This window comes from Homarus americanus, unplaced genomic scaffold (genome assembly GCF_018991925.1).
Source record: "Homarus americanus isolate GMGI-L3 unplaced genomic scaffold, GMGI_Hamer_2.0 scaffold21642, whole genome shotgun sequence".
In the NCBI taxonomy this organism is placed as follows: Eukaryota; Metazoa; Arthropoda; class Malacostraca; order Decapoda; family Nephropidae; genus Homarus; species Homarus americanus.
The window spans coordinates 68,542-94,252 of record NW_024732554.1 but is presented as its reverse complement, the minus strand read 5'-3'; the positions used below and the strand labels follow the sequence as shown (position 1 = coordinate 94,252).

Sequence of the window (25,711 nt, the reverse complement as noted above, 5' to 3'; positions counted from 1 at the left end):
TTTATCTCATTTTTCAATAGTTAACAATAAAATCTTCATATATATATATATATATCTAAAATTTTATTAATGTCACAGTAGTTAATCAGGGCAGCCTTTTTCCCACTTCATAGGTGTTTAATTCTCTCCAATAATTACTTTCACGGAGGCGGTCGATGAATTTCAAAATGAACACTGTGACTCCTGTTGTCTCGGTAGGGTTGTCAAAATCCTTCGTCCGTTGTGTCATATTGTCTCACATCGCCTCACCTTCTCCGTCTACAGGTGCTGCTCGATGGCTTCGTAAGAGTGGTAATGGTTGGTCACTCTGCGTCTCGGGTCTTAGTTGCTTGTCAGGGTAATATCTCAGGAGGAACACTTTTGAGAGGTAGGAAGCTGATATTTGTATTATATTTTGTTCATACCATGGGGCGTGGTATGGTGTACAGTGTTCATACCATGGGGCGTGGTATGGTGTACAGTGTTCATACCATGGGACGTGGTATGGTGTATAGTGTTCATACCATGGGACGTGGTATGGTGTACAGTGTTCATACCATGGGACGTAGTATGGTGTACAGTGTTCATACCATGGGGCGTGGTATGGTGTACAGTGTTCATACCATGGGACGTAGTATGGTGTACAGTGTTCATACCATGGGGCGTGGTATGGTGTACAGTGTTCATACCATGGGGCGTGTGTACAGTGTTCATACCATGGGGCGTGGTATGGTGTACAGTGTTCATACCATGGGACGTAGTATGGTGTACAGTGTTCATACCATGGGGCGTGGTATGGTGTACAGTGTTCATACCATGGGGCGTGATATGGTGTACAGTGTTCATACCATGGGACGTAGTATGGTGTACAGTGTTCATACCATGGGACGTAGTATGGTGTACAGTAAACTTACCAGTACCTATACACGTCATATATCAGTTGAGTCCACAAAATAGTACCCCTCAAATATACTGAAGAGCAATACACCTCATTATAATATATTCATTATAGTCAACGAGGTTTAATACCATGAAAAAAAAAATAATCCAGAAAAAATAAAAACATTATCCCTTTTGTAATTTATTCCTTAGGCTGTCAGTTCACGGTCACATCTGATTAATCCACAACTGTATTATTATTACTAGTTTATTCTCTTTCCAAGGCAGCTGTGTTTATTCTCTTTCCAAGGCAGCTGTGTTTATTGCTATTGATAATTTATTTCAAACACTTTAGTCCACAAACTTACTATTTCATACCATAAAAATTTTTTCCTCTAGTCTGAACCTGAAAAGTTTAACACACACACACACACACACACCCACACCTATAGAGATGGTCTCTTGTCTCTCTCTTGGGCGTCTGGAGAGAGACAGAGAGAGAGAGAGAGAGATGGTTTAATTTAAATGAAACCTCTTTTAATGGATGACATAGAGAGAAAATCCGTTATATCGAAGGTCCATTAGATGTGAATTCCCCCATCTAACGGATTATATATATAGAAGTCCGTTATATAGAGGTTTCACGGTTCATACTTGCTGATGCTTAGTGTACTCGACGTGCTAATGTAGACCCCGTATTTAGAGACCTTAGTTTTAAAGTGCAGTAATACGTTATAACATTTACACTAATGCTCTGTTCTTCGTAGTGTACAGAAGACAATGAAGTGCAGAATTAACTAGCCACTAAGCAATGTTTCCCCCCTCTCTCTCTCTCTCTCTCTCTCTCTCAGCTTACTCCTGTGTGCCTTTCTCATTCCCCCTCTTAGTTCCATACAGAAAGGATTATTATTACAAAAAATATCAAAATAATTACCTCACGCTTACTCTCACCCGGACGCTCTGTGCTCGCTACTCCATCCCTCGTCAACATTACGCCGCTCAGAGCCGCACCTGTAAACATCCCGCTTCTCTCAACCTATATTCCCGGCGAGTCGTGACACGGAAACTCTCTCTCTATTTACGTGAAAACTGTCATTTTTCTAGTGTACAGACTAAACACAACACTTATACTTTACGATGTATATTATTTTCTGTAACTTAAGGGTTAGGAACTCACGTTATGAGTATAAGGGAGTATAAGGCAGTGTGTTGGCTGAAATACTGTGCGTGCTAGTCAGTGTTGAGGTGAACAGCAGCTGCCCTTACTAAACAACATAACCAAAACAAACACGGGACAGGAGTGTCTGGTCAGAGCTCACCAGAAACTCTTTGTTAGTTATTCCTTCAGCGAAATTGACTTCTTCTTAAATTCCAATAAGTGTAATCGTGGTGTTGATAGCACGTACAGTGTCTCCTCCACACGTACACGTACAGCGTCTCCTTCACACGTACACGTACAGCGTCTCCTCCACACGTACACGTACAGCGTCTCCTTCACACGTACACGTATAACGTCTCCTTTACACATACACGTACAATGTCTCCTGTACACGTACAGGCGAGGCGTTGCATCACACAAATACTAAAAGCTAAATAAAAAAATCCTTTCAAGTTTAATTGATAACTGAACTGCCCTCAAGCGAAGTGTAAACTCGCGCTTTTATTTTATTTTTTTATTTTTTTTTTATATCAATATCATGACCATGACCTTCTTCCTCATGACCCCAACAGCGCCGAGAGGGTCATCATGTGTACACTGTATATATTAGGACGAGGCGAGCTGGCTGTTCCCGTCCGTTCTTACGTTATACCATCAATATATGAGTGTGTGTGTGTGTGTGTGTGTGTGTGTGTGTGTGTGTGTGTGTACTGTATAATGTTTCACACAGTTCATCTAGTATGTGTTATGTCACGTCATCGGGTGTCTTTCCTGGCCTCACTGATGAATGTTTTTTTTTCCACGTTGAAATTTTTATTAAAGAGTGAAGATGGTTGCCCTGGCTATGAAGCATCTGAAGTAGAGTTCCAGTGAGTCTTGGTGTACGTTCATTGTTCATGTGGGGTTTTTTTCACGGTAAATAAACATTATTATTTTTGTCTGGTCTGGCGATATGAAGGAAGACTCGATGGTGTATTTTAACGTGCACACGGTACGTGAGGTACACCTACCGTAGACGCGCACAGCGTGAGGTACACCTACCGTAGACGCGGTACGTGAGGTACACCTACCGTAGACGCGCACAGCGTGAGGTACACCTACCGTAGACGTGCACAACGTGAGGTACACCTACCGTAGACGTGCACAACGGTACGTGAGGTACCCTACCGTAGACGTGCACAACGGTACGTGAGGTACCCTACCGTAGACGTGCACAAGGTGAGGTACGCCGACCGTAGACGTGCACGACGGGACGTGAGATACGCCTACCGTAGGCGTGCACGACGGGACGTAAGGTACGCCTACCGTAGACGTGCACAACGGTACGTGAGGTACCCTACCGTAGACGTGCACAAGGTGAGGTACGCCGACCGTAGACGTGCACGACGGGACGTGAGATACGCCTACCGTAGGCGTGCACGACGGGACGTAAGGTACGCCTACCGTAGACGTGCACAACGGGACGTGAGGTACACCTACCGTAGACGTGCACTACGGTACGCTAAGTAGACGAGCACTTAGTGTTAAGACAGAAGGGCTCTGTACAACACACAAAGATTATATCAGGATAATAATTCTTGAACGAGTTAGTCGGAAATGATCCATATTTTGCGCTGCACGACTTTCCTGTTGGCTGATGAGTACAACGGATGTTTACGCTGTCAGTGTCTTCTTGGTTCACTTCTCTCTTCTTCAACACGAGTTAAGAATAAATATATATTTCTCGCTGTGTTGTGACGAACCTTATACCATCTGCTCCACTCTCCTCACTTGAGAATGGCTGATGTTTGATGGATGGATGGATAGATATCTGTCGACCAAGAGCTGCCGGGAACAGGTAATCGTGGGTTGGTAGTAAGAAGGCGTGAGTGGTGGTGCTGCGGGGTGGATGCCGGGATGGTGCGTGGCGGTGTGCTGAGTGGAGGCGGTGGGTGGAGGGGCGCGAGATGTGGAGGTCACAGCCCCGTGGCAGCCATTATCATACCTGCCGCGGCCACTGGACCTGCGCCGGCCGAGCTCTGCTCCATGACCTTAACGGGCTGCCTGGCAAGTGTTTGTTGTCGGCCAGACCACACTAGATGCTGCCCCTGTTGCTGCACTCTGTCTCCGACACTCTTAGGCTGCTGCTACACCTGACGGAGCGGGCACTGAAGAAATGAGGCTAGGGACAAACATTGAGGTGGTGCGGGCAGGAGAGGGCGGGGCTCGGGGCACGGGCGGGTTAGGGGGCAGGTGAGGAGGAATAGGAGGAGCAGGATCGTGGGGTGGTGGTAGTAGTAGTGGTGGTGAGGAGTGATTGTGTTGCCGCGGGAGTGCTGCGCTGTGCCCGCCCGCGGCCCGCCCCGCCACAAACCCCGCCCCCCCTCCTCAGTGTGCCTCTGACAGCGGCCAAGGGTGGACGCATCCTACGTCGCTCCCGACTCCCAACCCAACCTCCCGACCCGTGCTCACTACAGAGTTTGTCTCACCCACTTGTCTCGTTTTGTGTGTCTTTGCGAGAGTTACTCCACGAACGCAGTGGTTAATATTAATTACAAGAACCACAGTTCTATGTATTTCCACTATGAAATTTAAACATAAGATATGGTAATTGACACGTGGAGGTGAGGCAACAGTGCACTTCAGAATGAGAAATCCCAAAACTAAGAAATTTGTGTCGGTGTTGTAACGTGGAGAGTGAGGGAGAAAATATACGAGTGGTGGTGCACAGGTGAAGAGCCCACAGCCTGAGAGCCCTGGACCCCCTTACCTGGAAGTATAGCTGAGGTGGGGAGCAGGTGTAGCTGTGGTGGCTTGAGGGAACAAAGACACCTGGAGACCTGTAGTGATATGTGTGTGTGATTCTCAACGTTATTCCGCCAAAATCTTAACAGTGTCGTGGGTTTGTTCTGGACTACAACTTCGTCCCACAATCCAAGGTAAGAAAACTGCTCCTGATTCAAACCAAATTAATGATTCATAAACACAACATTCTTTCAAGCTAAGAGTTCAGGGGAATAATAATATAACTCGCATCAGTTTCTCGTGAGGAAGAAAATCGTGAAAGTTTTTAACAAGCTCGTAACACTTTCTCAGATCAATATGTAAACATTATCACAAGAGGCGAATATTTCTCGCGTACTACTCCACGCAGATAACACCCCCACCTTCACGCTTACCTGTGCTCCTCGCTAAGTTATCACACCTGATTAGTCTTTCATTATCTTTCTCGCTAATATCGTTCTAATACCAACTTTACTCGCTGTTTAATATCTAAACCGCATGAAGGCGGATGACCGTTCTCAACGAAATATTTGCATGTCAGGCAGGAAATAAAACATTCCTCAGGTATACGTTGTAATGTCATCAATTATGCGAATTCGTTGTTTTTGCCTGTAAACGTTTGTGTTGGTCTTGATTAGGAACGATATGGATATTTTCACCCGAGGAATAACTAGAGCAACAAGGTACGTATCTTTTAGTTAAAACTCGATGGGTCAGATCTTACGAGTTTTGTATAATATTTCGATCTTCAGTAATCGATGAAGGTTATTGAATATTACAGAATCCTTCACTAAATAACATTATGGCGAGAATTATTATTTATATACATACATGTTTATACAGTATACGTGTACAGATAAAAGAAAGAACAAATATTGTGTTTATTCCAATTAAAAGTTTAAACATTTTATCGCTGGGAAATTACAGTGTGTGATGAAAGTGGCGGCGGTCAGTGTGCTCTATAACACTAAATACTGGTGTTATTCTTGTGTAATTTGGGTTCGTCAGAACAGGCGTAGAGTCCCAAGGAGGAGGAAAGGAGAAAGTAGGTAATGAAGAGAAGGGAGGAAAGGGAGAGGAGAGTGCGTTAGAGTAGATAATCGATATGATGAAGAAGAATAATGGGATTAATGATAGAGGAATAAAGAAAGGAATAAAGAAAAGAATGATGGAAGGGGAAGGAGGGGAAACAACAGGGCGAAATTGAGTGATTAAGTAAAACCTGGAGACACATGACAAAACCGAGAGAAAGTGCGGTAGAGAGACAGTGTAGACGTGCAAGTAGGAGAAAATCCCAAGACAACTTCTCATGCACGTTTTAGTCTCTCACTCTCTCACTCACCATCTGTCTCTCTAACTATCTCCTTCTCTCCCTCTTTCTCTCTCTTCCTCTCACTCACCGAAACTCCTCCAGCATCGAAGACTGATATTCTTAGATAGACGCATTATTCATAGGCCTCGTCCCCCCATCTAGTGGCCAGCGTTGTCAGGTCCGTGAGTGACAAGTCAGAGGGAGTGACCATCACCAAGTAAATTAGTTATCAGTTTTGTGGCTGAAGGTTGACACAAATCTATTCGGTCTTATGATAATATGTTAAGGTGATCACTGACGGCTCCTGAAGCTGTACGAGATAACAACAGACTTAACCGTGTCATGTTTTTAATGTATCTGAAGTGAGGATGGAAAAAAAACATACATCTCACTGGTCATTTATACACAATCAAGAACATATTTCAAAAGTGAGATAAATTTGTAATGGATTTTGATTTTTCGGTAAAAGTGAGTTTATTATTATTAATTTTTCCATAACGAGGGATATTGTGGCTCTAGTCGGTCTGTATCAATTAAAGTGAATATATATTTTTCAAGTATTATTGTCAAGTCTAATAATGGTTGATTTTGGTGATGTGATGAAGATAAATAAGCAATAAAGTCTTCCCTATTGAGTCGTTTTAAGTCGCTCAAAGAACGCATTTTAGTCATCCAGGTAAACGCTAATTATTATTCTATGATTACCTGAATATCATTACCTGTAGAGAATGAGTATTTTGGTTAGAGTTCTCAGGTGTTCCCTGGGTGTGTTATGTGGAGGAAAAATAACTTAGAAAACAGTAAAATCTCAACCAAAGACAAAGAGGCCAACAGCTGTCTGAATCACCCACAAGACGCCACAGTGGCACCATAGCATCACAACCTCATTAAATATGATAATGGAGGTGTAAGGTAACAGAAGGAAAGTAATTGAGTGTTAAATATTATATTTCCAATCACGCTTACACCACAAGACGTAAATGAAGGAGGAGGAGTCAGTCCCCTACTTCATGTCTCGTAGGTTTTATGCTGCGGGGAACAACTCTTACACCGCTACTTTTTTCCTACTTTTTTTTGCCTTGACTCGAGCGGTGAGGAGAAAGTGTGGGTCTTCGTAAGGCACAGAAGGGACGGCGTTACCTAAGTCTTAGTATACAGTATATGTCAACATAAATCTTTAATGTATTATTTTATTTAGAGCTATCGATAATATTCTTCCTCAGTTCAGATCAGTTATAGCAAATGGATGTAATTATTTAATGTGTTTTCTTCAGTCGTGTATTGACTTAACAACAAAAGGGGGTGTTGTAGACGTCATCTTTTATGGATAGAGTAAGATAATATATCAGCCCTAGAGTCAAAACTTCAGTAGCAAAATGTTTACTTGTTGAGGCAGGAGCAACAACGTTGACTCACGGCTGGTGTTACTCCCTCACACAGTCATGCAATATTGCAGTAGTTATGCAATCCAAGAAATTGTGCAATGTGTGGTTTACTAGAAAAAAAGAATATATATTGAATGTTACGTAACTTATATTCTCAGAGTAAACGAATATGGATTTGTGTTTCAATTAAATATAAAATAGAAAGAAAAACAAAACACGTAACAAATTTAAGTAAACTTGATTTGATAAGATTGTTACCCGCGAAACGCTTCGTAAAACAGCAGGTCGCCGATGTTGTTGTTGTTGTTGTTGTTCTCTTTTTAACCTTTCCTTAGATATCAAGTGGAATTGCTGAGCTCGAAGACGTTCAAAAGATTCCTCACGGTCGGCTTCGTTTCAATAACATCTACATTGTTGAGGGGGGTGAGGCTTGCCTCCTCAGAGTCCTGCCTGCTGGAGGTAGAGATGGACAATACACGCCCTGATGTCAGCCTGGAGGACGAGACCTGTAAAGGGACTTGTTCTTACCTTGTTGAACTTGAGGAATGACCCTGAAACACACACACACACACACACACACCAGGATCACTCAAGGTACTTCGGTTATATTCTGTCACAATGATGACTGAACCTGGCATTTTGAAGGAATAAATTGGGGTTAAGATTGTTTCTTCTCGATGGTTTAACCTTTATAAACAAAATATAAACCACATTTACACCCCCAGTTCTTATCATCTTGAAGGAGTTGTTTGTTTACAGTAGTTTAACCTTTATGAACAAAACTATTCCTCAACACTGTATCGAGGTTTAAAACGAATAGAAAAAAAATTATAAACATAAAAAAAAAGTATTACACACTAGTTGGAGGCGACCAGATATACACAACTTATTACTTGATGAAAACATGCACACGGATTATAGAACATTCAAGTAATTATACTCATTCTTTTGGACTCAGAGTTTATGTTATGAGTGAAGCTTTGTTGGTCGAGCGAGTAGTGCGTTACGTGACCTTCATTTAGATAAGGAAAGAGAAGAGGAAGACCTATCGTGTATGACTAACTATATCCAGGTCGTATAGGAAAGGTTGAGAGTTCGTATCCTTGACCTACACCCGCACGTACACACATTCATAACCCCCCCACACACACACACACACCTCTGTTGATGTCGCAAGAAAGGTGTTCGTATGCAAGTCAGTATCAATAGACCACAAAATACAGCAGACTGAAGAACATTAATTTTGTACAGTTAATTTATTACCTGAGATGGATTAATGTCTGGGTCGTGTACAGGTGTGGTTTGTGGGGGTCATGTACAGTGCTGTGTGGGTCTTGGACAGTGAAGTGTGGGTCGTGCATGGTGATGTGTGGGTCGTGTACAATGATGTGTGGGTTGTGTACAGGTGTGGGTCGTGCATGGTGAGATATGAGTCGGAGAAAAGGTGCTACCTAATCCCAGGACAGAAATAATACCACCATATGAGCCAACTCTCAGCTGGTGACCCTGTTAACTCATAAACACGAAATTCCTGAATTACCTACAGCACCTGGGGAGGATCTGGGTGATATCATGAAATATTTTAAGACTAGCCATTCCTCTAAAGCCACCCAGGTGTTAGGTTAGGTTAGGTCTGCAATCGGAATATAAATCGTTGTCTGAGTTTATCGTAATTAAGGTATATTCGTAATAATGTTTTCATTGCTGTTGTTGTTTTAATCGTATATATAATCCTCATTAACCATTGATAACATTATATTACTGATTCAACTGTTAGGCTTTGTCCCTGGTTAAAGTGGGGATTTTTCTGATGTTTATTTAAGTTAACCCAACCAGGATACAGTACCTACGTGGGTCTGTGTTACTGTGTGGGGTAAGACATATTATACCTGTGTATTTTTTTTTTACACTGTGGTACACCGTAGTACACCCTCAATGGTACACCTAGTGGTACGCCCTAATGGTACACCCTAGTATATCTTTAGTGGTACACCTAGTGGTACACCCTAGTAGGCTACACCTTCAGTGGTACACCCTCTAGCATACATAATAAATTAGCAATAAAATGAAAGTTGAGGAACAGACAATACGGGAAGGCCGGTGTTCCCCCTTGTTTATGTGTGGGGGGGGAGGATATGTGTGGGTGGAGTAGGGGGGGTTTGTGGGGAGTGTAGGTGGAGGGGGTTGTGGGGAGTGTAAAGTAGCTTGACCATGAAGACACAACGAATACTGACCCGGGTATCGATTCTACGACCTTGAAATCCAAGAACAGACCTTCGCTATTAGGTCGCTGAGTCCAATCCACCCACCACCATCACCCACACCCCCCCTACCCTCACCCTGACCCACCACCATCACCCACACCCCCCCTACCCTCACCCCGACCCACCACTATCACCCATACCCCCCTACCCTCACCCCAACCCACCACCATCACCCACACCCCCTACACTCACCCTGACCACCACACCCCCCTACCCTCACCCCGACCCACCACCATCACCCCACACCCCCCCACCCTCACCCCGACCCACCTCACCCCCCCCTACCTCACCCACACCACCATCACCCCATCACCCCCTACTCCCTCACCCCCACCCACCACCACTCACCCCACCCACCACCCCTGACCCACCACCATCACCCACACCCCCCACTACCCTCACCCCTCACCACCACCCCCCTTGACCCACCACCATCACCCACACCTCTACCCTCACCCCTGACCCACCAGACCCACCACTATCACCCATGGTACACCCACTGTGGTATAATAATTTAGGGACACTTACACGTTATCAGTGTAGTCTACGGGATATACACACCCTTTATGGGACTGTACCCTTACATTCTGACTGGGATTTCTTTACTTATGAGAAACACTATGAATTAAATACATATCCCTGTTGTTACTCCACATACACTCCAGGTACACTCCAGGTACACTCCAGTTAAACCCCAGAGTACACCCCAGTTACACCCTAGGTACACCTGGGAGAGACAGACAGAGTTATATATAGTCCCTTGAAGAAGACGGAGCATACGGATAGAAAAACAAATTATCCCGAAATGAGAAACACTCAGCCAGTAAGCCAGGCGACACACACTCACTCACTCACACACACACACACACACACACACACACACACACACACACACACACACACACACACACTCACACACACACACTCTCTGCACTCACTCACTCACTCACACACACACACACACACACACACACACCACACACACACACACACACACACCACACACACACACACACTCTGTTATACGAGTATACAGATTCCATTATAAATATTCAATAAAGCAACAACGTTCTTAACCTCGAGAAGCTCCCGGTTCGTTAACGCAACAAAATCGCTCCTCTTAACCACACGACACACGGTAAAGTAATTGCGGAGGTTTATTTAATGTCAACACCGGGGATCAATAAAGCCTCTCTTACTGACGAAAGAATAAAGGTACCTTAGGAGTCTCTCTTACCCCCAGAGACTCAATAAAGGTACCTTAGGAGTCTCTCTTACCCCCAGAGACTCAATAAAGGTACCTTAGGAGTCTCTCTTACCCCCAGAGACTCAATAAAGGTACCTTAGGAGTCTCTCTTACCCACGAGACTCAATAACCCTACCCCAAGGAGTGTCTTTAAGTCTTGGTAAACTCGAGTCTTACCCTCCCACCCGGCCAGGAGTCTCTTATACGCTCGTGAGACACAATAAAGTTCAACCTCAGGAAGTCTCTCTCTATTTTTAAACCCATAAGAGAGACTTTAATGGAGAGGCAGGTGGTTGGTGTCTCGCGCGGCCTCCAAAGACTCAATGAACCTCTGTCTCTTGGATATCTCTGACCCAATAAAGCTCTCCTGCGGTAGTGTCTCTTTCTTTAAACTGTGAGATAGAGAGAAAGGCTGCTTGTTGGTTGGTGAGGCTGGGTGCGTTGGTCTCTCTCTCTCTCTCTCTGTCTCTCTGTGTGTGTCTGTCTGTCTGTCTGTCTGTCTGTCTCGTCTTTAAAGGTTTTGTTGGTCGACGGTGTCATCCAAAAACTAGTGTTTTCCCATTTCCGGACCCCCGTGTAGTCTTCCTTCCCTCCCTCTCCTTCTTTCCCTACCCTACCTCCCTCCCTCCATCCCTTCCTGTCCCTCCCTTCTTCCCTCCCTCTATTTCCCTTTTTCCTTCACTCCCATTATCTCTTATCTTCCTTCTTCTCTCCTTCCTTCCTTCCTTCCTTCCTTCCTTCCTTCCTTCCTTCCTTCCTTCCTTCCTTCCTTCCTTCCTTCCTTCCTTCCTTCCTTCCTTCCTTCCTTCATCCATCCTCTCTCTCTTCTTTCATCCCTCCTTCCATCCCTCTCCCTCCTTTCGCTCTTTCCTCTCTCTCTCTCTCTCTCTCTCTCTCTCTCTCTCTCTCTCACCTACCAGGATGCAGAATAAGAGTTTTCAGGCTATGGTTGACGATGGAAAGTTGGTCGTGTTGGATAGGATTTGTGTCTCGGTTGTTTGGGTAGTTGATTGGTTGATTGGATGGTTGACCGGTGTTTTGTATGGTTGATTGGCTGGTTGGCTGCTTGATTGACCGGTTATTTGCTTGTTTGGATAATTGGCTGGTTGTTTGCACAGTTGGCTGCTTCATTGGGCTAACCTAACCTAACCTAACCTAACCTAACCTAAAGACCCTCAGGTAGTATTAGGGTGTTTGATCATCTTAAGGGGAATTAATCTGGGGGGCTAATCTTCAGGTGATTCCTACTTGCTTATACTGTAGTGACCTTAATTAACAGGTGGTCAGTAATGGATATCAAGGTCAAGGGTGAAAGGTCCTAGTTGATGGTCAATGGTTATAGTTAAGGATCAAAGGTCGTAGTTAAGGGTCAAAGGTCGTAGTTAAGGGTCAAAGGTCGTAGTTAAGGGTCAAAGGTCGTAGTTAAGGGTCAAAGGTCGTAGTTAAGGGTCAAAGATCGTAGTTAACAGTCAATGGTTGTAGTTAAGGGTGAAAGGTAGTTAAGGGTCAAAGGTCGTAGTTAAGGGTCAAAGGTCGTAGTTAGGGGTCAATGGTTGTAGTTAAGGGTCAAAGGTCGTAGTTAAGGGTCAAAGGTCGTAGTTAAGGGTCAAAGGTCGTAGTTAAAGGTCAATGGTTGTAGTTAAGGGTCAATGGTTGTGGTTAAGGGTCAAAGGTCGTAGTTAGGGGTCAAAGGTCGTAGTTAAGGGTCAGTGGTCGTAGTTAAGGGTCAGTGGTCGTAGTTAAGGGTCAGTGGTCGTAGTTAAGGGTCAGTGATCGCAGTTAAGGGTCAAAGGGCGCAGTTAAGGGTCATCATCCCATTCTGGTAAACTTCCCAAATGTTATGATGACCTTATCTCCATGGATCATCTTGCTCCAGTGACTGCTTGATTGATTGATTGGTTTGGTTGTTTTGATTGATTGGTTGGCTTGATTGGTTGGTTGATTATCTTGTTTGGTTGGTTATCTTTATTGGTTGAGTAACTTGACTGATTGGTTGAAAATCTTAATTGAATGTTATCTTTGTTTGATTGACTGACTGGTTTATTAGCTTGACTGATTAGTTAATTAACTCAGTCGACTATTCACTCTACTTCGCTCTTTGTTATCCTTCAGTGACCTTTACTCTCCTTTATTGTGTTTTTCGCTCTTATTATTATTATTATTATTATTATTATTATTATTATTATTATTATCATTGTAGTTGTCGTTAGGGTGACTTATGATTGTGTGTGTGTGTGTGTGAGGGGATACATACATACATACATACATACATACATACAAAGAAAAATGAAGAGCGGACAACAACAACTGCAGCCGTGTTAAGACTTGCATTAATCATACGTTGTTTTTCTCCGTACTAGTGCTGCCTCTCACGGCCGCTGGAGCCCCCACACCTGTGCCACCAAGCCTAGAGTAACAGTGGCTCACCTTTATGCTGGGAGAGTCGACCATGTTGACAGTGGGGGCTTGGCACTCTCTTGTATCCCGGAGTATCCATTTTTTCTTCCCATGATACCGAGTAAAAAAAATAAAAAACTGAGGTGTATTCACTTAAGTTATTGTGAAAGTTGTTCCCGTTTCTTGTGCAATTGTGGAAGTACTTAACGTATTCACAGGTTTTTATTGTGTCGGTAACTTAGGTATGTATTGAGATAAGTACACACACACACACACACACACACACACACACACACACACACACACACACACACACACACACACACACACACACACACACACACACAAATATGACCAAAGATGTGTGTAAAACAAAGAGAAAAACACAGTACCACGATCAGTTTAATGGTGCTGGATCAAGTGTGCACCTCCTCACCTCCTATCTCCCCACTCACCCCCACCCTCATCCTCCATTCCTACCCTCACCCCTCCTCCTACCCTCATCCTCCTCCCCACCCTCATCCTCCTCCCACCCTCATCCTCCTCCCTATCCTCACCACTCACCCCACCCTCATCACCCTCCCACCCTCATCCTCCTCCTCCCACCCTCATCCTCCTCCCACCCTCATCACCTCCTCCCACCCTCATCACTCCTCCCCACCCTCACCCCTCCTCCCTACCCCTCATCCTCCTCCCCCCTCATCCTCCACCTCCCCCACCCCCTCCCTCACTCCCACCCTCATCACTCACTCCCACCCTCATCACTCACTCCCACCCTCACCACTCACTCCCACCCTCACCATTCACTTCTCCGTCACTACTCTCTCTCCCCTCACCAGTTCTCTGCTTGGGGTAAGTGCTCTTCAACTCTATTGATGTCTGTAAATCTCCAGTTGAATTTCTTTTTTGCATAATTAAATCTTGTCGTTTATTTTTGTAATTTAGTATACATTTCTATCTCTCTCTCTCTCTCTCTCTCTCTCTCTCTCTCTCTCTCTCTCTCTCTCTCTCTCTCTCTCTCTCTCTCTCTCATATGCGTGTGTACAGTATGTCACGTTAAGCATGGGTAGTAGTGAAATAGTGATGATTTTTTTGTTTTTTCGAATATTCAAATAGGTTCGTGTGGTGATGATCGTGTTAAAAAAAAGTTTAAATTAATACCATTACCATTAACCTAACCTAACCATTAATCTAACCTAATTTACGTATATTATGTTATGATAGGAGATAAAAAAAATTCCTTTTACCATTTATGACCAAAAATTCCATCTATTTAAAGCAGAAAAAAAAGAATATTCTATTTGGTAAAAACGTCAGTAGCATTTTAAGGAGTAATCGGTCGATAATCCATTTATGCTGTGACCTGTGTGTGTGTGTGTGTGTGTGTGTGTGTGTGTGTGTGTGTGTGTGTGTGTGTGTGTGTGTGTGTGTGTGATTCTTTCTCTAGTTGTTTTTGGTGTCACTTTATTTTCGTATTTCTCATAATGTTATCCTCATGGCTCTCCTCATCATGACAATAACTCTCTGATAAATGTCACCTATTTACTTATCATCTTTGTTTAACTTTCCCTTAGAATTTGCATTTTATATAAGTTTACCTAAACAACAACTATTTATAATTCTGAAATAAACTGGACAAACCGAACTGTCCTTCCTCTCCTCTCTCAAAACCCTCACTACTGCACCTACCTAGGAGAGGGTTGGCCAGACTGTCCAGGACGGCCACCAAACTAACATAACACAACGGCATTTTCAATTACAAGATACTTTATGGCTTTTATTTATCAACGTAATTCGGGGTTGTTAATAATATCTCATCTGCTTAACACACGCAGGGACAAATTTTCTCTGGCCGGAGCTGAGGACAGAGAACAAACCGTGGAGGCGTGGCTCATAAACTTGTTTCATATTAGAATTTCTCGTTTAAAAACATTATAAACATTTTAAGGTGATAAATTTGACCTATAACTACACCCGAGTCTAATCTTATGAGAGTAGTTTAGTCTCTCTCTCTCTCTCTCTCTCTCTCTCTCTCTCTCTCTCTCCCTTTCTCCTTATATTTATCTCTCTCTCTGTTTATGTATGTATGTAATGTATGTACTGTACGTATGTATGTATTTGTCATCTTAATAATGCACAGTAAATTCACTTGGAAATGTAAAGGAAATACAATAATACGTGGCGCTCAGTTCAGAATATTTTGTGATCATTTAAAATAGCAAGTCGTCTTCGGCCGTAGCCCTTAGCTCAAATAATACTTTCACTTCATTATTCGCTAACAAAGAACCCGATGGAATAATGTTTTCACCTGTGTGTTTCTTCCTCTTGATTTTTCTCTCGCTATTATTTCAACCACTAATGATCCAAGGGTGTGTGTGTGTGTGTGTGTGTGTGTGTGTGTGTGTAGCTAATTGGAAGCTATCAGGTAGAAATTAACTCTACGGAACCAGCTATCCGGAAACTAAAACTATATTTAGACAGACAGACGGACAGCACATGGGTCAAGACAGCTGACAGAGAGGAAGAATATATATATATATATATATATATATATATATATATATATATATATATATATATATATATATATATATATATATATATATATATATATATATATATATTTGACCTCATTAGAGCCTGGATATTATAAAACGTAAATGTGGAAACGCGGTGAATATGTATTGGTCAGGTGAAAAAACTCACTCGCTAAAGGTCATCAACAATTCGTAAGTCAATTTGACGGCACGTGGCCAACGATTAAACACTATTTATGTTTCGGAGTAAAATTTAAAGTCACAACTGCTCATAACTATGAGGTGGATCATACAGATGCCTTAGGTACTTTACACAACTCCCTGAAAAGGATTCTAGTACCGAGACCTTTTGGGAATATATGCTAGTTTTCCTTAGTAATCCTCGAACAAGATCCTTTATTCGAGAAACACTGGACTATTGCATCTGATGGTGGGAAAAACCTAGAATGGAATGGCATTTTTTCCTCGGAAAAGTGGACTACCTCACTTGTGAAGAAATTCCGGAAAGGTAAATCTCGTTACGGAAACGGTGGGATCCCTCACTCGAAAAACTCGTAAAGGAGACCCCTCACGTGATTGAGAAAGGTGGACTTGTGGATCCGAGAAAATCCTTAAAGGTGCGAAGAAAATCTATATTGTAGGAGCTATGGAACGACAGGTGACGGGACTACCACCGTAAAGGGGTGAAAATAATGCTGTGAGGAAATCAATACTTATCCTGGACTATTACCTGACAACAACACAATAACATAACAGCCATGAACTAGCAACATGTGGTGGGAATAGTACTTTTAGGTGTCGCAATAATGATACATTGGTGATACAAGAACTATTACACGAGAACAGGTATTGGAAGCAATACTAATAAAGATCAAAATTCTGCAATAGAATCCTGGGACACAACAAGACCAGGGAAACAGCGCAAGACCTGAGAGAAAGAAGATGGTAAAAAATATCAGCAGGAATTTTAGCACAACAGACGGTAGAGAACATCAATGGAACATCGTCAGGAGCTGGGGAACAACAAGGGGATTTGTAGATGAACAAAAACTGTAAAGAACAAGATCAATAATAAGATGGCGCTCTATAGCAAGAATGGGAAGTGTAATGCAACAACGGGAACTCTAGAAGAACAACGGGAACTATAGAACAACAACGGGAACTATAGAACAACAACAGGAACTATAGAACAACAACAGGAACTATAGAACAACAACAGGAACTATAGAACAACAACAGGAACTCTAGAACAACAACAGGAACTCTAGAACAACAACGGGAACTATAGAACAACAACAGGAACTATAGAACAACAACAGGAACTCTAGAACAACAACGGGAACTATAGAACAACAACGGGAACTATAGAACAACAACGGGAATTATAGAACAACAACAGGAACTATAGGAGAACAACAGGAACTATAGAACAACAACGGGAACTATAGAACAACAACGGGAATTATAGAACAACAAACAGAAATTCAAAAAAGATCTCTGACCACAACGAGAACTTCCTGAAAGAGTATACAGACGCCCCCCCCCCCTTCCCCAGTGTGGCTAAAAAAACAAACAAAGGCTTTAACAACAGAAATTTTACACAACAACAGAAGTTTGTGAAAGCCCAGGAAGAAAACGGTAGACTTACAACAGTGGATCTCCTGGCGAGGGTCTGGTGGCTGGCTTAGTCGGTCTCCGGTTTCACCCTCACTCTCGACTTGCCCGTGATTTATGCAAATGGTTTTAACTCGATTCACCTTTTTTTTTCTTCAACGTGATGGTATGATTAAGTTGCAGAGGTTTGGTTCTTACCGTCCGTGACAGGTGGAGTTATGGTTCTAACACACACACACACACACAGACACACAGACACACAGACACAGACACACACACACACACACACACACACACACGAAAATGGAGTTAAATCATAAAATAAAATTACATGGACGTTTTTAAGTGGCCCAGATGATAGACAACAAATATCGGTAAAGGAGACTCCTCATAGTTCATTTTGCCGGAGGTGGACGACAAGACTCAGTTAAAGATGTGCAGGAAGCTACTACCGTCGTCCCTGTGTTAAGGTTCGTGCCATTTGTCTTTGTAATGGCTACCCGATACCTCAGTATTTTTCCTTTATCTCTTTTCGGGGCCTCTAAAGATGGTGTAGGAGGTCCGGCAGTAGGTCGGAAGCCACTAAAATTTTTCATCCCCCGTGTCTGGCCAAGTCTTGTCTGCACTCGTAGTGTGGGAAGGCTTTCGACCTCCACATCTTGGACTCAATATTTTCTATGATAATTTAGTGGTGATTGAGTCCCCCCTCCCTCCCTCCCTCCCTGCTCTCCTTCACTCCTGCCCTGCTTCCCTCCCCCCCTTCTCTCACTCCTTCCCTGCCTCCCACTTCCCTCACTCCTTCCCTGCCTCTTTCCCTTACCCCCTCTTTACCTTCCTCCCTACCTCCCTCCCTCCCTGTCCCTTCCCTCTCCTTACTCTCTCCCTGACTCCTTCCTTTCGTCCCTGCCTCTCCCTCCTCTTCTCTGCCTCTCTCACTCCCTTCCTCCTTCCTTCCCTACCTCCTTCCCTCCCTACCTCCTTCCCTCCCTACCTCCTTCCCTCCCTACCTCCTTCCCTCCCTGCCTCCCTCCTTCACTTCCTCCCACCCGTGCTGGCCTCACTAGGACTTACCCCCGGCTGAGGCTTATTAACCTGCGTATATGTGTGGCTGGAGCCTGCTAGCCCGGCACAGCCCGAGGGCCAGCCCTGCCCCTGACTTGCCTCTCCACACTTCCCCCCAGTCCTCCCCCCACCCCACCCCAGTCCACTTCCCGACCCTGCCCTGCCTCTGGCCGGCCCCGCCCATTGCCCGGCCCCGCCCGAGGCCTGACTGTACCCGCATCTCAAGTGGCCTCGGGTTGTACTCGGCGGTGTTGACCTCTCATCAAGACCCGGGAGCCTGAGGCCGCTACCTCTGCGCCCCCTGAAAACCATTTCCAGATGTTGGTGAGACAAGTGAGGGCACCGTCACACTCGGAGGAAGGAGGAGGAGGTGGCGTCCTTTTTGTGTAGGTGTGATCCCTCCCTGCCTCCAGAAGTAGTCCGGGAGGCCAGAGGGACCTCCGCCTTCTATATCCCGGTGCTCGTAACGCCTCACTCCAGCGCTCTCTGGCGGAGATAACGACTGCTGCAACTTCAGGGCTCATCTTTTTGTCTCTGTGACACTGGCTGGCTCTTTCTCTATCATTCCCATTTTTACTTTTATTCTCTCTCTCTCTCTCTCTCTCTCTCTCTCTCTCTCTCTCTCTCTCTCTCTCTCTCTCTCATATCTAAACGTCAGAATGGATTTTAAGACAATATAAAGACAACATTAAGGAAGGTACTCTGACATCGTTTATTCATTAAGCACTCGGAAGTGGTTCAGACAGTACTTTTTTATACTTTCAAGAAAAGAAATGGGAGCCGTGAGACAAGAGAAAACGATACCCTTTCTCTCACACACTTCTTCTCTCACACCTTTCTCTCTTTACTTCTCTCTCTTCTCTTTTTAAACTATATCACTGTCGTGCCTCTGTACTGAACAGTCAACTACTAAAGTCGGTTCGCTTCTCCCCCTGAACTATGAACCCCGAAAATTCAGACTACTGAATCCGAAACATTTATGGACAGAATAATGTATCGGTCTATTGCTTCGGGTTCACTAGTCTGAATCTCGGGGTTCGTGGTTCAGGATAACAAAAGACTCCTCCTCCCCCTAAGGATACAACTCCATGTTGATGTTATTATTACTATGCTTTAATAACTAATGAGGTCTTGAAGCTCACATTGTTAAGTAGATCATTCACTCATCACAGATAGTTGAGTAATAATAAGGGAGTTGCGTCTTACATCACACCGCTTGAGTCCTGTTGCTTATGTTCGTCTACAGCTTGTACACCTCGGTCATCAAGGAGGCGTAAGTGTAAAAGTTTCACTCGTAGCGTCATTGTCAGGTGGGTAAGCCTCTGGTGCGGGACAGCGTCGAGTACATTATGCATCAGCCTTACCGTTTTATTTCTGTTTTTTGGGTCCTGTTACTGTTATGTCTGTTTAATCAGTTGTTTAAATAGTTACTTTATGGTGGCTCCTGATTGGTTGATGAGGCTGTAACTCTCTCGGAAATAGCGGTTGTTGATCCTTTGTTTAAGCAGTTTGTTTACAGTAGATCATGATTAGTTGCTGATTCCTGTACGCTGTTTATAATCACCTGAAGTATAGGCACCCCTAGCGCGAACCTAACCTAACCTCACCTCACCTCGTTAACCCTTTCCTCACTACTCATCTTCACCCATCCTCCACCGTCACCTTTCCCTTACCCTTCATCTTCACCCCTCCCTCACCCCTCATCTCTCCCCATTCTCCCTCCCTCGTCCATCCTCACCAGACTTACATCAACGCAAGACACCGCTTCACGACACGAGAGACGGGAATTAATGGTAATATTAATGGGATAACATAATGACGCTGTAATGATAACTTCTTAGTACGAGGTAAATTACGAGGTAAGCGTCGATTAGAGTCTGATTAGGCCTGGTGGTTGAGAAGGCCCGTTAGTGGGTTAGTGGGTCCTAAGTTCCATTACTCTTGGTACAGACTACAGTGGTCGGGTTCACTGAGACCTTCGACTGGTGGAGAGTGTGGTGGCCTTACTACTGGGTCTGGAGACGTGTGTGTGTAGAGGAACTTTTTAACTTTTTTCTATCCACATTCTAAATAGACACCAAATTTGCATAATTTAAACCTCAGTTGCATTTATTCCTATTTACTTCCTCCTGTTGTGGTCATCCGTCTGTCAGCCTGAGTGTGTGATGGTGGTGGCAGAGGATGATTGACAACCACCATCACTGACACCTTCCTACCACCAGCCTTCCTACCACTAGCACTATACAGTACAGTATACTCACATCAAAACATTCCTGAAACGGTGTAAAACATCTCCTTTGAAACCCACTTTGCCCCAAGTAGGGATCAAGTTATATATCGTGTTCACTAGTAGACGCCTGGGCTCTTCCCGGCCAGCAGCTCACCTTACGTCGAGGCTTCCCGCGTGACAACCTGATATACAATGGAGAGAAGTAACAGTATAATGACGCCCGTGTAGACCATCGCTGTGTATCGATCACACACAGCTGATGGTGTCGACACGACCCTGAACCAACAGTTGTTTGTATTGACTCGTTACGGCAGCACAGAGAGCAGAGATACATATTTACACACTCGCAGGACTCCGTGTACCAACCTGTCCTTCTGTCACACAAAACTTACTCACACTGTCGGCTACAAGGAAGAGAGTTCCCGGAAACAATTCCTGGTAAGCTATGGGTAAAGCTCCCGTAGTCACATAGTCACAGCGATGATTGAAAAACAAAAAGATTTCATAGATTTATTCTCCTGTGTAGAGTAATTGTACAAAGGCAATGTTTAATCACAACGCCGGGTTAACTGCACCAATTTTTTAGGGGAGCGAAATGTTTGATCTGAAACACGATTTATGGTCGTCAAAAAACGGACGAGTGTTTTGTAGATTTGATGAAAATATTGGACAGCATGAAGGGCTGGCACGGTAGGTGAGGTCACAAGAGGCTATGATAACTATACTTCATATCTCTCTTGTATTCGTCTCCTCTTCCTTTCCTTTCTCCAACCTTTCTTTCTTTTCACATATTCATCCTGTTTTGTTTTTACAATATTTCCTGTATCCTCTTTCTCTATTATTTCATCTATCCCTTCTTTCGTTTCTTCCGCTTTAGATATTATTGCTTCTCTTCTCTAGTTTTAATAAATAGTTAACATTCCTCCTACGTTTTCTGTTGTTGACATTCTGTTCTTATTTTGTTTTTTTATCTTTCCTTCACTAATTCCACTTTAACTTTATTTTCTATTTTTATTCATCTTTTATCTCTTTTGCATTTATTTTTCCTGAATTTTATTTTATTTTATTTATTTTATTTTCCTTTTTATTATACATTCTCCTATATTCTTCTTTCCTCTTGTTTTTCTTCTTTACTTTCCCCCAAGTCTGTGTGTGTGTGTGTGTGTGTGTGTGTGTGTGTGTGTGTGTGTGTGTTAGTCCGGTCTTTGTAGCGAGACTAAGTCATGAGGAGGCAGTCTTATTCATTCCCTCTCCCTCTCAGTCTTCCTTCCTTCTTCTTTCTTACCTCTCTTTAACTTCCTTCTTCCTTATTGCCCTCTTTATTTCTTCTTCCTCCTCCGCAAGCCTCCTCCTCTTCCTCCCCCAGCCTCCTGCCTCCTACTTCTTCTCCTTTCCCAGCCTTCTCCTCCTCCCCCCAGCCTCCTACCTCTTACTTCTCCTCCTTTCCCAGCCCTCTCCTCCTCCTTCTCCTCCTCCCCAGCCTTCTCCTTCCCTCCTCCTTCTCCTCTCCTCCCCCTTCCCCAGACTCGTCCTTGACCTCTTCCTCCTCGAGAGCAAACTTAAAATAAATAACAAAAGAGAACAACAAAAAACAAGTACACAAAAATCATACGTGAACACACACACACACACACACACACACACACACACACACACACACATACACACACACATACACACATACATACATTCCTTCCCCACACACTCCCTACACTCCTTACCCTCCCTCCAACACCCTCCATTCCCTACATACTCCCCCCCACACACCCCACCCCCTCTCACACTGCCACACCCTCCTCTCCTTATACACACTCCCCCACCCTCCAGCACAGATACCTTCCACCCCCCAACACACACACACATCTATTTTCCGACCCTAATGTAAAGCGCTTCATTTATAGTCCGTCGGGGTGGGTGAGGAGGAGTAAGACTTGGAACAGAGAATTCTTACCTTGAAGCCTGATGGAATGTTAGCCCAAAGAACACGGCGTAATGAGCGTGGGTGGTGGGATGGAGGGGGAGGGGTGCAGGGAGAGAAAGTGTTCACAGTGTGTGCTTTCTCCTCATGACTTTCTTTGATGCTGAGGTATGAAAGGCAACGGGATAATATAACGAATCAGGTACGCGAGGGAGGAGTTACTTAAGACCCAGGTGTGAAGATGTACCTGATGTTCAGGTGTGAAGATTTACCTGTTGTTCAGGTGTGAAGATGTACCTGGTGTTCAGGTGTGAAGATGTACCTGTTGTTCAGGTGTGAAGATGTACCTGGTGTTCGGGTGTGAAGATGTACCTGTTGTTTAGGTGTGAAGATGTACCTGATGTTCAGGTGTGAAGATGTACCTGTTGTTCAGGTGTGAAGATGTACCTGGTGTTCGGGTGTGAAGATGTACCTGTTGTTCAGGTGTGAAGATGTACCTGGTGTTCAGGTGTGAAGATGTGCCAGTTGTTCAGGTGTGAAGATGTACCTGTTGTTCGGGTGTGAAGATGTACCTGTTGTTCAGGTGTGAAGATGTGCCAGTTGTTCAGGTGTGAAGATGTGCCTGTTGTTCAGGTGTGAAGATGTGCCTGTTGTTCAGGTGTGAAGATGTACAGTATCGTTCAAGATTCTTCGAACACTGCTGGAAACAGCTGGCAACTCCAGGCCGTTTTTTTACTATAGTACGAAGTAAAAATTATGAATGAATGTAAAAGGTTATCGGTGATTGGTTACTTAGTTCCCTGTTTCTTAATTAATGGTTGGGCTTTGTTGTTTCGTATTATATTATACTACGTACTATAGTAAACAAACGGCCCTGAGTTGCCAGCTGTCTCCAGCAGTGTTCGAAGAATCTTGAACGAGACTGTACCTGTTGTTCTGAGCTACGGGAGAGAGAGAGAGAGAGAGAAAGAGAGAGAGGAAGGGGTCTTGAGCGCGTGTGTGTGTATTAAACTTCTGGAAAGATTTGGCGCGGATAATGTTTTTTGAGTGATGGACAAGGTGTGTGTGTGTGTGTGTGTGTGTGTGTGTGTGTCCAGAACGCTAGAGTATTTAATCATGAGGTTAAATAAGCTGAGGGCCTAATCCGACCTTTCTCAAGATACAGTTGGATGGAAGAAAGTAATGTATTTTAACTATGAAAAAGACTAGACTACACTGTTTTGTTATGAAGATTTTACAAATTCTCTTTTTTTATAATACAAAATGAATATGTTTTTAATTTTACGACTAACGTTATACTCGACTTTTACTTCAGTTTAAGGAAATGGAGTTTAGTCAGCTGGAAGGGAAGAAATAATTGACCACATAAAATCAAAACACGTTGCTTCCGCCTCTTCGCCTCTCCTCCTCCCCGCCTCTCAGCCTCTCCGCCTCTCCTCCTCCCCACCTCTCAGCCTCCCCGCCTCTCCTCCTCCCCGCCTCTCAGCCTCCCCACCTCTCAGCCTCCCCGCCTCTCCTCCTCCCCGCCTCTCAGCCTCCCCACCTCTCAGCCTCCCCGCCCCCTTCTCCTCCTCCCCGCCTCTCCTCCTCCCTCGCCTCCTCCTCCTCCCGCCTCCTCCTCCTCCCCTCTCCAGCCCTCCCCGCCTCTCCTCCTCCTCCCTCCCCTCTCAGCCTCCCCACCTCTCCGCTTCTCCGCCTTCCCGCCTCTCAGTATTACAATAACCTTCCCGAGATAGCTTGAGTATCAGCGTTTAAACCCCACACAAGTGAAGACGGGCAACACACACACACACACACACACACACACACAAACCGAATAATATTAAAACAGCAAATTCCACATATGGGCTATTTAGTCCTGCCTGGCTCTCAACAGCACCGCCAAAACAAACCCCAAATTGTAATTCCAGTGACCATAACTCTCTGTACTAAGCAGATAGGGCATAATTAAACGTGTAATGATAACGCCTGGTCTGTGCGTGTGCTTCCCATAAGGTCGAGAGTAATGGAGAACAGCTGGCAGGCGTCAGACCTAGTGGCCTAAGGCGGCTCCCGGGTGATTACAAGGCTATCATGTTGTCTTGGAGGATTTCTCTATATTTCTTATTTTTGAGTGTGTGTGTGTGTGTGTGTGTGTGTGTGTGTGTGTGTGTGTGTGTGTGTATTTTATCTGTGTTGGTAGGTAAGTGTTCAGGAGAATATCTCGTTTTTATGGAAGCGTTTGACGAGACAAATTTCATTTCACCTGTACTTGAAGGTCGTGTGGATTTCTACCTGCCTCACGTAATTGCTCAGCATCTCTAAAAAGGTGACTGGACACACCTGAGCTGTTTCTTGCTACCGGAGGGGGTGGGGGTGAAGAAGGGAGGGATACATCTTTAGACAGCTCTTTGTTGTTTAGTTTCTCCCATCCTTGTGAGGTAGTAGTCGACCTCTCTCTCTCTATCGATCTATCTGTCTATCTATCTATCTATTTCTATCTCTATGGCTGGCTATCCGTCCTTCAACTTCACTTCCTAAATTTATCTTTCGCTCCCACCTCCTCCCACCAATTCCCACAAACCCTTCCCTCCCACTCCCATTACGCCCTTCCCCTTCGTGCACCTGTTATACACCTGAGACTCTCCCAATTAGCACATTCCCCCCTTCCCACCCCACTACCACCGTTCTTCTCCTCCCCCCTCTCTCCCTCTCCTCACCACCTCCTTAAATTATTCCGCCTCTCAGTTCGCCCGTACCGCCCCCCCTTCCAATTTAATTCATTTCCACATGAATGGTAATCAATCCATTTTCCTCAGCCCAAGCAATTAGCCGATGAGCCGTCGTCATGTGTACCTTACCGATGTGGCTAATATATGTGTGTCTCCCCGGCGTTGTCATCTGTCTCTTGTCTCTCCCTGTCTCTCTTTATCTATCTGCTGTTTGTTACTTTCTTGTATCTATCTTTCATCTCCTTCTACTCTTCT

At 44.3% G+C, this 25,711-nt stretch overlaps 1 protein-coding gene across 1 annotated transcript in view; it reads left to right on the top strand.

The window, feature by feature from the left end:
* Nucleotides 1-4,368: 4,368 nt before the first annotated feature.
* Nucleotides 4,369-25,711, top strand: part of LOC121868902 (irregular chiasm C-roughest protein-like) — an 81,415-nt gene continuing 60,072 nt past the window's right edge. The window contains exon 1 of the mRNA XM_042369916.1: nucleotides 4,369-4,935. The gene's annotated coding sequence lies outside the window, so the exon portion shown is untranslated. The remainder of the gene's footprint in view (nucleotides 4,936-25,711) is intronic.